Source organism: Sus scrofa, chromosome 8 (assembly GCF_054392235.1).
Source record: "Sus scrofa isolate SSC_HxYL_T2T_F1_AM1 chromosome 8, Sscrofa_HxYL_maternal_Yorkshire_Landrace_v2.0, whole genome shotgun sequence".
Classification (NCBI taxonomy): domain Eukaryota; kingdom Metazoa; phylum Chordata; class Mammalia; order Artiodactyla; family Suidae; genus Sus; species Sus scrofa.
In genome coordinates, this window is record NC_139390.1 from 105,279,272 (window position 1) to 105,296,891 (window position 17,620).

The window sequence follows — 17,620 nt, forward strand, 5'->3', positions numbered from 1 at the left end:
GCAACACCGGATCCTTAACCCACTGAGCAAGGGCAGGGATCGAACCCGCAACCTCATGGTTCCTAGTCGGATTCGTTACCCACTGCGCCACGACGGGAACTCCCCAAATCTTTTTAAAAAATTTTTATTATACTTGATTTACAATGTTCTGTCAATTTCTGCTGTACAGCAAAGTGACCCAGTTATACAAATATATATTTATTCTTTTTCTCACATTATTCTCCATTGTGTTCCATCACAAGTGATTGGATATAGTTCCCTGTGCTGAACAGCAGGATCTCATTGCTTATCCACTCCAAATGCAATAGTTTGCATCTGTTAACCTCAAACACCCTGTTCATCCCACTCCCTCCCCCTGCTCCTTGGCAACCACAAGTCTTTCTCCATGTCAATGAGTTTGTTTCTGTTCTGTAGATAGGTTAATTTGTGCCATATATTAGATCCAGATATGTGATATCATATGGTATTTGTCTTTTTCTTTCTGACTTCCTTTACTTAGTATGAGAATCTCTAGTTGCATCCATGTTGCTGCAAATGGCATTGTGTTGTTCCTTTTTATGGCTGAGTAGTATTCCATTGTGTATATATACCACATCTTCTTATTCCATTCATCTGTCTATGGACATTTAGGTTGTTTCTATGTTTTGGCTACTATGAATAGTGCTGCAGTAAACATACAGGTGCATGTATCTTTTTCAAGGAAAGTTTTGTCCAGATATATGCCCAAGAATGGGATTGCTGGATCATATAGTAATTACGTATTTAGTTTTCTAAGTTACCTCCATACAGTCTTCCACAATGGTTGCACCAGTTTACATTCCCACTAACAGTGTAGGAGGGTTCCCTTTTCTCTACACTCTCCAGCATTTATTGTTTGTAGACCGATTTATGATAGCCATGTTTTTCAAATTCTTATTTATCATAATGGTTTTGTGTTATCGTTACTTTCTATTTCAAGGCAATATATATACCTCATGTTCATCATTAAATCCATATTTCAAATTATTTTTAATATTTTCACATTTTTCTGACCAAAGTCTTCCTGATAAAGATGTTATTGATTTTCCCTATTTTAATGGCTTAAGAATAAATATTTCACACAAAGGGAAAATATAATTATATTTTTTCATTGCTTGGTGATACTTAAATTATACTATTTTTCCAGTTGTAGTTTTCTTTGAGGGAAAGTGTATTGATCTCTTGTGTACATGCTTGTGGTTATTTTAGTCAAACTAAATAATATGATCAATAAATCTATCTAGTTACATAATCTAAACAATAGTGAAATGAGCTGAAACTAATTAAGTAACTGAAGACAATGATATTTAACATTTTTATGGAACTCTTCTTACCTCAGTCTTTGTATATCCCATATAATCTGACACTTGACTATCTGATATATGGCCCAAGAAAGCATTCTACTGTCAATCTAGATATTGATTATTATTAATGAGCAATCTATTAGTTTTATAAAAATAAACATAGATAATATTATTGTTGACAACATAATAAGAAATCTTGGGCATTTTTAGGGACTAAACATTTATGTTTCTCTTTGATTTCGTATTTTGAACTTTTACTCCCAATGTGATGGTTTTAGGAGGTTGAGCTCTTGAGGTTGGAGCCCTAATGAATGGGATCATTGCCCTTTTAAAAGAAATCCTTCCACCATGTGAGGACATAACTAAAAGACAGCTGTCTTTGAACCAGAAAGCAGCCCCTTAATCTTCAGGCACTTTTATCTTGGACTTCTCAGCCTTAAGAACTGTGCAAAATAAATATTCATTGTTTAATTCACCCAATATATGGTATTTTTGAGTAACCTGAAAGATTAAAGAGGCATGTGTTCTAATGTTAGATAGAAGAAAGGCATAAGTAAATTTTTGTCAGAAAAATGTTTCTGGTTACAGTATAGAGAATTTTGAGACTGGAAGAAGAGGCTATTTCATGGAAAAGAGAAAGGACTTGAGCTAAGTCAGTGACTTAGGATTGAGAAGTAGAATGAACGTTGGCGATATTAAAGATGATCTGATCTGGTTTGATTGCTAGTAAGATGTTAGGCTGAGAAAGAAGGAGATGTCTAGGATGGCTTCTTGATAGATCTTTTGGACAAATGCAGGGTGATGGTGACATTCATTGAAATAAAAAAATGCAATTTTAATAAAATTAATGTTATAATCATTATACAACTACAGATGTGATAAATTCATTTGAGTAATAAAAAATAAAAATTTAAATTAAATTAAATTAAATTAATGGAGTTTCTAGTCTGAGATGTACAAAGCTTAGAAGTCACCATTCTGTCATAACAAGTAAAATGCTGAACAAATGGGAAAATCACATGGAAAATTTACAGAGGCAGTTCAGGACAGAAGTCCAAATTGGAAATCAAATGTTGAAGTTATCAAGATATGTAGAGATTAGAACAAATGACCAAGGTCGAAATACAAAGGTAGTGTTTTAGAACATGATTCATAACCTTTATTGAGTCACATCATGATTTTAAAATTCTAGATGTCCTCTTTAGATATAAGTTCACAGATATAATATTAATTATGTAGCTTCAGGAGTTTTATTGCCTCCTTGAAAAATAGTTTGAACACCTCTGATTTAAAGTAAAAAAGACATGATGCTTAAATATAGATTCCTGAAGAAGACATGAAGTTAAATACAGTCCTGAACAGTTTCATCATTTAAGAAAAGGAGACACAAAAGAAACTAAGAAGTGGATGAAAAGAAAGAAAATATAAAGTCAGGTGGAAATAAAAGGATCAGTCTTTTAAGAAGGTGGTTGAATTTAATTATGTCAAAAGATGAACATACACATATATGTATGCACATATACATATGTGGTTATGCATATATGTATATGAGTATGTATTCAACTTTTGATATATGTACATTTGTATGGGTATGGCTATGCTTATGTGGTATATTTGTGCTTAAAGGAGCCTAAAAATACAGTATAGTATGGAAATAATTGATGCAGTAAGGTGGACTCTACTGGGGCTAGGGATTTAAAGAAGATGAAGGAGGACTGGAATAATTGCTAAGGGGAATGGGAAATAGGCCAGATAAGAAAAATGTAATAGGATTGCCAAGCAGTTGTGGTTAACTCTGAGTTTGGGTTCCATAAATTTGCTGCGGTACTGATCTTTAAGATCATCTGGTTTTCTCTAATGGTACGCAGTAACATGGGGGCAGGTTCAGAAGCAGAGGAGGCAGATGGTTGAATTAATCCAGACCTTCTCAAAAATTAAAGAGGAGGAAAATATCAGAATCAGCTGGGGAAATTTTTTTTTTAACTACACAAGTCTGTAAGTCAGAAATAGTAAAATACATTTTGCAATAATGTACCAGTGTGTGGATAGAGAAGGGAGGGCAGCTAGAAAAGGCTTGTACTAATGACTGCATGTCACAGAGAAGAATAAATGGAATTATTTATTACTGAGCTTATAATAATAAGTGATTTCATTAGGTTCAAACTTATCTTCAATATTATAAAATGTAATGGAAAACCGTATGCTTTTAGATGATAAAAATTTTAAATGTGGAAAATAAATTGGCTATCTAAGCCAATCAGGTTAATCAAATAGTTACTTTAGAATCAACATCCTACAATGTCTAACCATACACTGGGGGCGTTCTGGCTATTTATTTCTCACCTCTGGGTCTTTCTAATTCTCTGGCTTGAGCAAGTTCTTTGTGTTGCCCTGTCTGATTTCCACATCCTAAAATACATGTTCATCACGAAAATTAATTGAGTTATTATGTTTAAAATACTCGGAACCATACCTGCTACCTAGTGCACACTTGGAAAAAGTTAATTATTACCTATTATTATTATTACTAAACCTCAATTTTATCTTTATTATGCAGTTGCAACTTTAACTAACAATGAATTCTCACTCAGTGGAAACCGTATTTTTAAAAAAGCTAAAATCAGTGTTCCCATGGTGGTTCAGTGGTAATGAACCTGACTAGTATCCATGAGGACACAGGTTCGATTGTTGGCCTCGCTCAGTGTGTTAAGGATCTGGCATTGCTGTGAACTGAGTGTATTTTCCAGATGTGGCTGGGATCCCATGTTGGGTGTAGGCTGGCAGCTGCAGCTTGGATTCAACCAATAACCTGGGAACTTCCATATGCCAGTGCGTGGCCAAAAAAAGACAAAAAATAAAATAAAATAAAAAATAAAAAAGCTAATATCTACACATAATTATCTGCAAAGATCGGTGTTTCCTAGAAATTTTAAGCTCCAAACACTGTGGACTGATAGATTTATCTCCTGTTCCCTACTGCTCTAGAAGTTGTTCACTGTACTTAGTTTTAAGTCAAATCCTTCCTACTTAATTCTGCATAACATTCTCATCTTGCTATATTATGACACATATCGACCAAGATTCTCCTGGACTGCCTTCCTGTCATCCTTAACATAAATTCTGTGACAAGTAGGCTATAGGAATTGTTTTCTGAGTGAAATGGGTTTTCTTTTTTATATACGTATTTTTTTACTTTATTTTAGGGCCACACCCACAGCATATGGAGGTTCCAAGGCTGGGGGTCCAGTTGGAGCTGTAGCTGCCAGCCTATGCTACAGACACAGCCATAGCAATGCCAGATCCGTGATGTGTCTGCAGCCTACACCACAGTCAAATCCTTAACCCACTGAGCTAGGCCACGGATTGAACCTGCATCCCCATGGATGCTAGTAACATTCGTTTCTGCTGAGCCACAATGGGAACTCCTGAAATGGGTTTCCTATCTGGGGAAGATTAGAAAGCAATCATCACCAAAATCTGTCACCAAGTATGATATACATGAGACATGAATTTCCCAATTCATTTGAGTCTGTGTTATTTCCTATACCCCATGTCTATAATGTCTATTTAAAAAAAAAATCTAGTTTTCTTAGTCTCAATAGTCATCACTATTAGAAACTCAGATTCATCAACCTGAGCCATTATTTAATGTTTATTCTCCAGTACTCTTGATGATACTTTTCTGAGTACTGACCCTTGTGTGGGTACAGCTATATTGAAGCACAAGTATATGCATACACACACACAAAAAGTGATTCTTTTGTCTTTTCCATTTTATTTTCTTTGTATTTAACTTTGTACCATGTGTTACAAATGTTCCTAAATAGTAAACAAGAACAGGATGTCTATGCAACCTCTTGTATAAATGTAAATGAGGATATATCGACCTACTTTCAACTTCTGGGAATTGTGAGAGCAAGAGCCGTGGCAGCATGTGAGGAGGAATCCTCACATTGCCCATGACGTAAAAACCCAGAGCATCTAAAGTAGTCTCTCATCCAGACAATAAGCAAAAAGAAATGACTGGTTTGATTCGCACTGAAATTATTTTATCCCCACACTTCTCTTATTCTTATCTTTTCATTGACCTCTTCTCTTCTGCTCCAGAGAATTATAGCCCTTTGATCTTTTTAAAATATTTTTAGCCTTCAGTTAACCAAGGAAAACTGACTCTCAGTAATTCATCCCTTATTTGCTTGAAGGATGAAACTTCAAAGTAAATTTTCTTTTCTTTTTACAACCTCCTCTCTTGTTTGACCTTTTTTTTTTTTCTATTAAATTTTAAATTTGGATGGTTTACTCTGATGCCTTCATAAAAAAAAAAAAAACTTAGACACTGCCTTAGAATTTTAAATGAACTATGTATGGTACTGGATGTAAATTGGACTTATTGCAATGACCATTTTGTAATAAACACAAGTATAGAATCATTACCTTGTACACCTAAAGCCAGTATAATATTATATCAATTATATCCCATAAAAATTAGAAAGAGCTCCCATTGTGGCTCAGCAGGTTAATAATCCGACATAGTCTCCATGAGGATGTGGGTTTGATCCCTAGCCTCACTCAGTGTGTTAAGGATCTGGCATTGCTGCAAGCTGTAGCATAGGTTGCAGATGCACCTTGGATCTGGTGTTGTTGTGGCTGTGGCATAGGCCTGCAAGCAGATCCAATTTGACTCCTAGCCTGGAAAATCCCATGTGCCACAGGTGTGGCCATAAAAAGAAAAAAAAAAATAAAAATTAGAGAAACTGGAATTCCCATTGTGGCTTTATGGGTTAACAACCAACTAGTATCCATGAGGATGTGGGTTGGATTCCTGGCTTTGCTCAGTGGGTTAAGTGTCCAGCGTTGCCCTGAGCTGCAGTGTAGGTCGCAGATGTGGCTCAGATCTGGCGTTGCTGTGGCTGTGGTGTAGGCTGGCAACTAGAGCTCTGATTCAACCCCTAGTATGGCAACTTCCATATGCTACAAGTGTAGCCCTAAAAAAAAGAAAAGGTAAAAAACCCAGAGAAATTTACGTAAAAAAAAACTTAGCATTACAGCAGGGAATAGCAGTGTAGAGGAGGGGGGAAGATAAATTAGTAGTTTAGGATTAGCATGTATAGAATAGATAAACAACAAGGACTTACTATATAAGAATATTTGTATTTATGTATAAATATATAACTGAATCACTTTGCTGTATACTTGAAGCTAACACAACATTGTACATTAACTATTCTTCAACTTACAAAATGGTTAAGAATAATTAGAGAAACTTAAAGACACTCTACCCTTAAGAATTTTAAATGCAAAATGGCATTGGTGAAGCAGAGCATTCGTCCTTTTCCTTTGGTAATTTATCCACAAAATATACATACACCTATATACACAGAGACAAAACCATGAGTTTCCTGAGGTCATACTGCAAGCAGTCAATATTTTGATATTCATAAAATAATAACACTGGACTCATAAAATATAGGAATAAGCAATGTGAGATATTTTTGGGAAATGGTTTTTATGGGTTACTTTTTCTCTCCTGGTGTACATTTTTTTTTAAATCAGTGGTGTCATAGATAATAAAAAACAAAGACTACAATAGGTTGAAACATTATTTTTCCTGGAGAAGAGGCCTCTTAGGAAATAACTATTAATTTGCCCACCTAATTGCCAACATGACAGATGCCTTCAATAGAACACACACAAAAAAAATGTCTTCATGAACCAAGGAGCAAACATCCTTCTAAGCATTCAAAGTTAGTAATGCTTAAGAGAACTAGCTATTTACATATATTTTAGCTCACTTGATTGTCACTAAAACCAGCAAAGGCTAAATTAATTATCTCCATTTTACAAATTAGAAAACAAACACGCTCAAATTTAGGAGACTTGTCATGTTCAGATAGATAAACACAAATAGACTTTAATACCATTTTACAAAAGTAGTAACTGCTAATTAAGTATTTGAAACAATAGAAAGGTATATAAACAAATATCTGTAATATCTTGAAGTAATATACATGCATATAAATTTATTCAAATGAAATAAATGAATGCCATACATATCATTCTGAAATTTGCTTTATTATTTAGTTATTTTAATGGCTTACATTATTTCTCAGTATATACCACATGTTTAAACATTTCCATTTGAGTTTTTACCAAAATATTACAAATTATGCACATTTATATCTGCTTGGTGTTATTTTTAAGAAAGCCTATCAATAAGTGGAAATTCTTAATCAAGAATATATTATAACTATTATTATTTTTGGTAGATATTATTAAATTAGTATCCAAAAATCTCTTTAAAATTTATGCTTACATTAGTAGTATATGACAGTTCTACTTCCTACACATCTTCTTAAAAAATAAAAATATTTTCAGTGTTTCAAAAAATATTTTTCTTGATCAGTAGACAAAAAGAGAAAAAAAATGCTGAAATCTTGTTAAAAGTTGTTACCTTATTATCTAGGAGAGCAAGGATCTTTTTAAGTACACCTACACCTAGCTTTGCTTATGCCTTTCCTTCCTCTTTATTTGTAATGGGCTATATTTCATGTTTGTATTGATTTTTAGGTTAATTATTTTTGTATTAAATATTATGGTCACATTTATTTCAGTTTCATATATTAAAAAAATGTCTTCTCAATATGTCCCTTTTTAATTGTGTTCATTCATAATTCAGAGTATTGTATGTAAGAATCATGTAAGAGTTTTTATTTATAAGTATTTTACATCTTAAGAAACTTTCATTATGATTATAAGACAATAGCATCTTAAATTATATTCTAGAATTTAGTTAAAATTGTGTTTGAGTAACTATAAATAATAACTAATTTATAATGAATAATTTATAATTATAATAAATAATTTATAAACCTCATGTTTGCTATGATGAGAGGAAGAGTTCTAAATTTATCTTAAGATATGTAATCAATCATTACAGTATCAATTTATCCCTTCTTTACTATTAAAAGGTAATATGAGATCCTGCTGTGTAGCACTGGGAACTATATCTAGTCACTTATGATGGAGCATGATAATGTGAGAAAAAAGAATGTATACATGTATGTGTAACTGCGTGACCTTGCTGTACAGTGGAAAATTGATAGAACACTGTAAACCAGCTGTAATGGAAAAAATAAAAATCATTATTAAAAAAAGGTAATCAATTATATTAATATCTGTTTCTGGACATTTTGTTTTGTTCACTAGATGTATTTATCTATTTCTATGCTACAACTTTATTGCTTTTATTATTGCAAATATGTGCGTTTTTTAAGATAATATTTAATAAGGGGCCCAGGAGATCTTTGGCCAGCAGGCACTGCTATGATTATTGAGAGGACAGAGAAGCAAGTTTCATACATTAGGATAAAGTGTGTTAATGAAGTAAAACACACTGTTGGTACAGGCTTGCTGCCATGTGAGCTGGAGGCAGAATTCTACATAGTACTAAAAACACACTTAACCCTCACTTTCATGTATAAAAACACTGTAAAAAAACAAAGTATAAGACATTGCAAGGCTTATGTTCAAAGAAATAATATTCTCTACCTATGATGCTAATCATGGTAGGTTATCTGTGAAAATGGCCATTCCTATAAGCATATGCTTCTTGCATTAAGAATGATGTCTAATCACTCCCATTTACAATCTCAAACGATGTAACTCTTTTTGAGTAATTTTATGAAATTAATGTTATTATCTTGAACTTTGTGAACTCATGCCTTAAGAGACATCCCTTTTAGTTTATAATTTTATCCTTGAAAGGTTAAGAATTCTAACTACACTACTTTAGAGAATGGCTATGTTTAGGAAGAAAGATTCTAAAGATTAAGAAATTACAAAAAAAAAAAAAAAAGAGAGAGAGAGAAAGGGACTCCTAGATATTGCAAATATGCAAGATAGTACTCCAGATATATGAATGAAGCTATGAGCTTTAGCGGAGCTACCCTAGCAAATATCACATGAGAAGATATCAGCTGTGCCATTGAGCCCTGCACAGACTATAGAACCCAATAATATCCAATTAAATGTATACTGTTTCAATGAAAACAGTCTTGAGTTTTGTTTTTGTTTTTACATAGGAGCATAAAACTAAAATTGCAATCATCATTTGTTCTGGTTTTATCTGTATAAGCTTCCAGATAAATTTTAGAACTAGCTCTGATATTTAATATAATATCTCTTGGCATTTTATTTGGGGTTTCATATAATATATACATTATTTTGAGAGAAATTGATATCTTCTTAATGCCCTCAGAAATTTTCCAGATGAGAATTTTAGCTCTCCTCTTTTGGTAAGGAGAGTCTAATTTTATTTTGCCTTTCTTCCTATTGTGCATCACTTTCTTCTTTGGGCAATAGCAAGTTAGTGTCTGATCAAGAGGGAAAAGAGATCAGAATTTATATTTCCTAATGTTAATAAGATTTGAAGGCAGGATAAAAAAGGACTCCATAAAGAAGGAAATCTAAGAATATATGAAAAGTTTCTCTTTGGTCCTTGCTATGGATGCACAAGATGAAATCAAAGGAGACATGGCATAGAACATCTGCTGAGATCTTGGATCCAAGAAGTGATTCAAAAATTCATAAAGAGCTGGTGAGATGTTATAGTTCTCGACCAGCCACAGCAAAAAAAATACCACACAGTAAGGGATTACACAGTAGCAACCAAAGCAAAACTGAATTAGATTCTCCTTACTAAAATCTTAAACCAAATCTCAGCAGGATAAAGTAAATCTAAATAAGGTGACTGTCTGATACAATAAAGTAATTTAAAGGACTCAGACTATCCGTCAGAATAGACAAAATATCCAGGAAGCAATAAAAAAATCTTACAAAATTCGTATGTAACTAAACATATCCTTACCATAAGATCTAGCAATTGTGATCCCTGTTATTTACCCAAAGGAGTTGAAAACTGATATCCCTACAAAAACTTGCATATTGATGTTTATAGTAACTTTATTCATATTTGCCAAAACTTGGAAGCCACTAAGATGTTCTTCAGTAGGAAATTGGATAAATAAACAATGTGCATACAGACAGTGAAATATTAATCAGTGCCAAAAAGTAATGCGATATCAAGCCATGAGAATATATGGAAGTACCTTAAATGCATATTACTAAGTGAAAGAAGCCTATATAAGAAAGCTATGTACTTACATAATTCTTACTATATAACATTCTGGAAAAGGCAAAATTCTGAAGATAGTAAAAATATGAGTGTTCCCTGGGGTTTAAAAGGTGGGGGGGGGGGGTAGATGAATAGGCAGAGCACAGAGGTGGTTTAGGGCAGTAAAAATATTTTGTGTGATACTGTAATGATGGATACATCTTACTATAAATTTGTAAATCCATAGAATGTACAATATCGGGTAACCCTCATTTTGTACTATGAAATTTGGGTGATAATGATGTGTTACTGTTGATTCATCAATTGCAGAAGAGAATGTACCACTCCAGTGGGGGATGTTGATAATGGGGGTAGCAGAGGGTTATACATGCATAGCAGCAGAGGGTTTATGGGAAATCTCTGTATCCTCCTTCAGTTTTGTTGTGAATCTTAAAATGTCCTGAAAATAAGTTATTTAAAAAATAAGATGAACTGCATTTGTGTATGATTACTAGATATGGTATACAACTAGCACATATTGAGCCTTGAATAAATGGGGTTATTATCAGTGTTAGTAACGGTTAAATAAATGGCCAAACTGATATATTAAAGTACCAGAGGCAAATTTGTCCTCTACCCTTAACACCCACTAGACATTTGACTTTGTCTAAAGACATTTCTGACTATTCAATTTGGGGGGGGGGGTGCTATTCTAGTAGGTAGAATCCAAGGATGCTTCTAAATATCTGGTAATGCACAGTATAACCACCCCTACACTCTCCAAATTCTCTGGCTCAAAATATTGCAAGTATCGAGTTTATGAAACCCTGCTTTAGACCTCATAGCTTTTTAAAAATGTAAGTGAAATCTCCCCCTCCCTTTTCTCTTTCTAAATGTGTACGTATGCTGGTCTTAGAAGATACCTAAAGGAAAACGTTAATTTATAAATTTTAGATGACCTAAAATGTATTGCATGCTTAGTTCTAGAGAAGCTGCCTGGCGAGTACAAAGTAATATGTCTATTTTTTTAAATACAACTAATTATCTGTATAGCTTTATGAGTACAATGGCTTCAGATGAAAACAAAATAAACATAAACATTTCCTTTTGAGTATTAGCAAATAAACATAGCAGCTGTATTTTTGGCTTTTATTTAAATATTTATAATTACTTGTAAACTGTCATCAGTAATTACAGAGTCTCTCGCATTCTTGTAGCATCCTGTATTTATAAACAATAATTAAATTAATATTTCTAAATGCCATATTCGATATAGAAAAATGATCTGTGAATATGATAGGGCTAAGCATTATTCCCTCTATCCCCACCCACAGCACAACAAGGAATTGAGGAGGCAGGCATTAGAGATGCAGGCAGTCAGGCTCTTTTGGTGGGAACGTTGAGTTGGGATCCAAGCAGCAGCAGGTCTGAGCCAAAGGGAACTCCTTTAAAGTGACAGTGTCATGAGTTGAGAGTTACAGGTCTTGTTGGATGCATTTAGTGGGTGTCACTCAGGCCATTGCACTAAAACACTGCTGCCACATGTTGCCTTGAAGACCACAATCACTGAGTAGAATCAAGTTCCCCAGAACAGAAATGTGCAGCAGATATATTTACCCCATCAAGAGAGTGGGATGCCCTCAGAGTAGGGACTGGCCCTGATTTACAATTGGATTTTTCTTTTATCCCCAAGCTGCAGACCTGAGTGGGGACCTGATTTTTCCTGCCCTGGCCCACTGTGTGTGCATAAGGACTGAGTGTTAATCAATCTCTGTATGGGGGTGCTTTTTAATCCTCAGATTGGTTTTGGGCAGGATGCCTTATTTGTATGAGGAACAGGTTATATAGAGGCAGGATGAGGAGTGGGCCACATACCTTCCCTAGTAGGAGTAGGAAGGAGCAGGCCAGGTTGCTCAAGCTGAGGGAAAGGACATTACAATGAGACAGGTGGGGCAATGATACCAAGTGTCTGGTAATTCTTTTCTTGACCACAGGCTTTGTGTTTAATCTCCTTGAAGGGGACTTGAAGCCTAAAATATATAAAGAATATTTTACTGTAAGTGGGCTCTGGTGGTTTCTAAGCAAATGTATTTCTTTCTCTCTCTCTCTCTCTTTTTTTTTTTTTTCTTTTCTGTCTTTTTAGGGCTGCAACCATGGCGTATGGAGGTTCCCAGGCTAGGGGTCTAATCAGAGCTGTTGCCGCTGGCCTATGCCACAGCCACAGCAGATCTGAGCTGCATCTGTGACCTACACCACAGTTCACAGCAATGCTGGATCCTTAACCCACTTATCAAGGCCAGGGATCGAACCCACAACCTCATGGTTCCTAGTTAGATTCGTTTCCTCTGCGCCATGACGGGAACTCCAGCAAAAGGTACTTCTCTAGAAACTAAATTCTTAGCAAAAAAAACTCACCTTTACTAATTAATTGTTCCTGTTACATCATATTAAACTGCTAACTGGTTGATATATGTGAAATATTCAGAAAATATATAGAGCACTTACAAATAAATAAATGATCTCCATGATATTCTGTGTTGTTAAAAAATAACCATTTTAACTTGAGTTTTTGCCTTGAAAATGGTTTTGTTTTTAAATAATAAAATAGTATGTATTTTATTTATTTATTTATTTTTGTTTTTTGGATGTCTGCGTGGCATGTGGAGGTTCTCAGGCCAAGGACTGACCCTGCACCACAGCAGTGACAACACCAAATCCTTAAGGCCACTAGGGAATTCCTAGGAATTTCTTAGGGGTAAGAGGGGGCTGCTGTGCCTAGGGCATGTGGAAGTTCCCAGGGTAGGGGTTGAACCTATGCCATAGCAGTGACCAAAGCCACTGCAGTGACAATGCCAGATCCTTAACCCTCTGTGCCACAAGGGAATTCTATGAATTTTATTTTATTTTGTTTTATTTGTATTGTGTTTATTTAAAATATTTGAATTGCATACACATATTTCAGTTATGTTGTATTTATTAATTTATTAAACATTTAAAAATATGTTTCCTTTTATTTCTAAAAGATATTTTAAGAATAAATGCCAGATTTAGCAAATAAAAATATAGGATGCCTAGTTAAATTTGTATTTCACAAAGCCAAAAAATTTTACTATGTTATAAATACTGCATGGGACATTCTTATAATAAATATATTTTTTAATCTGAAATACAAATTTAACTGGGAATCTTTTATTTGGAAACTCGGATTCTTAATTCTTCTAGAATATGTCCCCTTGTCTCCCTTCTTTATTGTGTTTTGCTGTTCTTTCCCATTCTGTAGCTTATGTTCTCTCTACAGCGTTTTTGCCTCTAATTCCTTGATAATTATGTTTCCTACTATATTTTAAATACTTACCAAACAAAACAAAACCCACTTAGTTAAAATGCACTCAATAAAATCTTCATATGAGTGATATAACTTGATTATTTATTTGGATATATTTTTGTAAATTTAGTTACTGACTAGGAAATTTTTTATAGTTATGTTTATGTAAGTAACACTCTACAGTGGGAGAAAATGCTGACTCTGCATTGAGACAGACTGTGACCAAACAAATAAGACTGATTCATCCACAGTTTGTAAAATAATATCTATGATTTTCAGACTAATGTATTGAGTATTCAGGTTTAATTTAGAATATAAACAATTGGAGGATTGGAATAAATTCTTATTATTATATCTAGACTTCATCCTGCAGATTATGCAAATTAATCACCATATAATCTCTTTCCCTATTGGCAGCAAGATATGTTGCTGGGATCTTTTGCTGTATTAAATTCTTTACAGCCATAAAAGGCATGAGAAGCACTGTTGTATATAGTCTTTGACAGGAAACACCAGGATATAAGATAACATATATTATAACTGGCACACCAAATAATTTTCTGCAAATTAATCTTGTGTTTAGTAAAGACAGTATTAATGGTAGCTACCACTTCACAGATATTTGAGAGCAAATCATTATGTTTACAATATCATGTCTCAAACTATTTTGTCACCCACATACCCCTTAATGGTCATTCAGTCTATGAGTAGATTGTCAATTTTAGGTAAATTACAAAAATATTTATGTGAAAGGTAACAAATATTTATGTGAAAGGTGACCACTGTTTTTCTTACCGGTGAGAGGAAGATGGTGGTCATATTTCACTAAGGTATCTTAACTCAGTTTAATGAACATAGTTCTAAAAATTGGTGGACCTAAAATCATCTACTTGTTTTCTTTATTACATGTAATTTCTACTGAAATAAATAATACTTAGTCAAAATCAAAGGTATTAGAAATGATCGAATGTTATATACAACATTGTATTGGATGCTCCCAGATATAATTAACATATATTAATACTTGTAAGTAAAATCATTTTTTACAAATTAATCTTGTGTTTTGTAATGAAGATGTTAATAACAGCTAACATTTTTAACACTTGTTAGATGTTTTACATACATCATTTCATGTAATTCTTAAAATCCCTTCAAATTTATGTATCAGAGAAATCATAAAGCAGAGCTGGGCTTCACCATGGCTTTTATCTGTAATGCTCACCCTTTAAAATACCATAACTACTGTTCCTCTAGAAGGAAGAGAAACTGAAATCAGTCAATATTCCATCAACTAATTATACCATGCAATTTTTTGTCTTTGTCTTATAACTGAGGACATGTGTAACTTTATTAAAAAACATGTTCCTTGGAAAGAGCAATTTCCCAGAGAACATAAATTTTCATTTTGCTTCGGTTGAGAAGAGGTCAGGATATAAAGCTTGAAATCTTGCAGATGAAAATCAGTTGAGGATGAGAGAAATCCTCAAGCCTCTCTGAAAACAAAAGTATCTCCCCACCAAGCCCCCAAGCTTATTTATGTTGTCTTCACTTTATCCATATCTTACACTGCTATGTGTATAACAAAACTGTAAGTTGATTAATTGGACAAATGTTTACTTTTGATTTAGTCATCCCAATGATAGAATTCTTTGAGTTATAAATAAAACACTTTGTTTTTAGTTTTAATTATCTGATAATATCTCATCTGTTCATTCAAAGATGATTGACAAGATTCAGTTTTACTATGGCCTTTTTGTGTTTTGAAGTGGCTGACCTTGTTACACATAATTCATAAAACGTTTCTGCCTTTATAGGACACTACTAAGTCTACAGTTTAACATATTGGAAGTAACTAAATTGTAATATGGGGGTAAGTGAGAAATAGAATTTCTGGGCCTTTGAATTACAACACATTTTGCTATATATAATCGCATGAATCTGTGTTCTTATAATACATGTATTAAGTAGAAAACTGATAAAACAATATTCCTGTATTTGGAAACTTTCACATTTCAGTCATGATATATACTGCTAATGTTTCTTAAGAACAAAAAATAAGTTAAACTCCTGTCATTGACTTAGATTTTAAGTATATAAATCATGTTTTCAAGTTTAATTTTATGTTAATTCATATAGATAAGCTAATTACTTAAGTTTTAATTGTGTTATTAAGGACTTTATACTTTTAAGATAGGAAAATTTTCATTTGTCTTAATACTATCCTTCTGAATTAAATCTGAAATGAATATGGGGATTTGAGGCAGAAGGCTATAAATCTGCACTTGTCTCATTACCTTACTCTTTGTGCCAACCCAAAAAATTCCAAATGGAGTTATAATGTTTCTGAACATTTGCTAGCATGCCAATTGAATACACTATATCAAGTAAAATTAGATGAAAGTTAAAAAAGTGCTCCTGCGAAGCAAGATGATGAATAACAGACAAGACATTATTTTAAACAGATCAAGAATTATGAGTTTAAGGGCAAACCACTGACCTCTACATTAGAAAAATTTCTGAAAGTACTTTCTAAAGTGACTGTTATTATTTTTTTAGTTTTAGTCACTTCTGCAGGAGGATCATTTCATCCTGACACACACCACCACCCTGTATGAAAGCGCGGCTAAATGGGTGGTCTAGACAAGCATAGACAGTGCAAATACAATTCAGCACCATTACTTCCATACCAAACCATTTCTAACTTTATACCATGTTTACATTGCACCAAAAAATTATGAACCAATATAGATAGATGATAGATAGATAAATAGAGATAAAGATATGAGTCCACACATACATATTTGGACCCAAGATAAAATAACTTGCCCCAACACAAACTTTTTGAAAAGTATCAACTCTCAATTTGTTTTATTTACCATTGAATCTACTTGATCATGTCTGGCATTTAGAAAGAATTCAAAAAAATAAATATCTTCAGGTGAATGTTGAATAAACTATTCTGTTTTCTTTTATTTAGCACAGTATAGTTGATTTAAAATATTATACTTTCAGGTATACAACACAGTGATTAAATATTTTTATGGATTACATGCCATACAATATTATAAAACATTAACTATATTCTCTGTGCTGTCCCTTAAATCTCTATGACATTTATTTTATAGCTAGTAGTTTGTATCTCTAAATCCCCTTCCCCTATTTTGCCCCTCCCCCATCCCCACCTTTAGAAGGTAAGCTAGAGTTTGTTCTCATTTTCTGTGAGGCTGTTCATGCATTCTTATATTCTATTTGAATATGTGTAAAAGAAAAAAATAGTTTCTCTGTACAATGGGACATTAAAGAGTTATTTGTAATTGACATAATTTAGGATATTATACTTTTATAATATTCTGAGCAAAACAGTCAACACACATTTTTAAAAAGAGCCGTTTGCTCCTTTTATTGTATGTTGACAAGCAGAAAAAAGAATGAATTATATCATATTCAAAGGTAAAATAACTATGAAGTTACAGCTTTAGGATACAATCAACTTTTAATTGTCTATGTTGATGTAAGATATAAAAAATATACACTACTGAAAACAGATGGCAAAAATGATTTATATCACTCCTCAGAAAGCAGAAATATACACAAAGGCATATAAACAAGCAAATGTTTAGATGAAAAAATGACTGTATTTCATGATTTACTAGCTTGATTCCACAGACTTTCTCTAAAATGTCTGAAAAGGAAAATATTTAAAGCACTGGAGCTAATCCACTGGCAAGGAATCAGAATTAGATCATATTTCAATAATTAAATAAACTGAAAAAGCAGGGATATCCCTGCAGCAGAGACTGCTAGTTTACTGACCCAATATTTGCTTCTTCTCTTCTGCCCTACTGATATCTAGGTTCCCCC

The 17,620-nt window shown here is 33.3% G+C and overlaps 1 long non-coding RNA gene across 3 annotated transcripts in view; it reads left to right on the forward strand.

Annotated features, from left to right (window-relative positions):
- The window catches only part of LOC146400962 (uncharacterized), a 363,387-nt gene that overhangs the window by 33,341 nt on the left and 312,426 nt on the right, over positions 1 to 17,620 (forward strand). The window contains exon 3 of one of the 3 annotated variants that reach the window (XR_014813081.1): positions 15,574 to 15,629. The exons of the other annotated variants lie outside the window; for them this stretch is intronic. This is a non-coding gene — a long non-coding RNA (uncharacterized LOC146400962). The remainder of the gene's footprint in view (positions 1 to 15,573; positions 15,630 to 17,620) is intronic. 3 annotated transcript variants of the gene reach the window in all.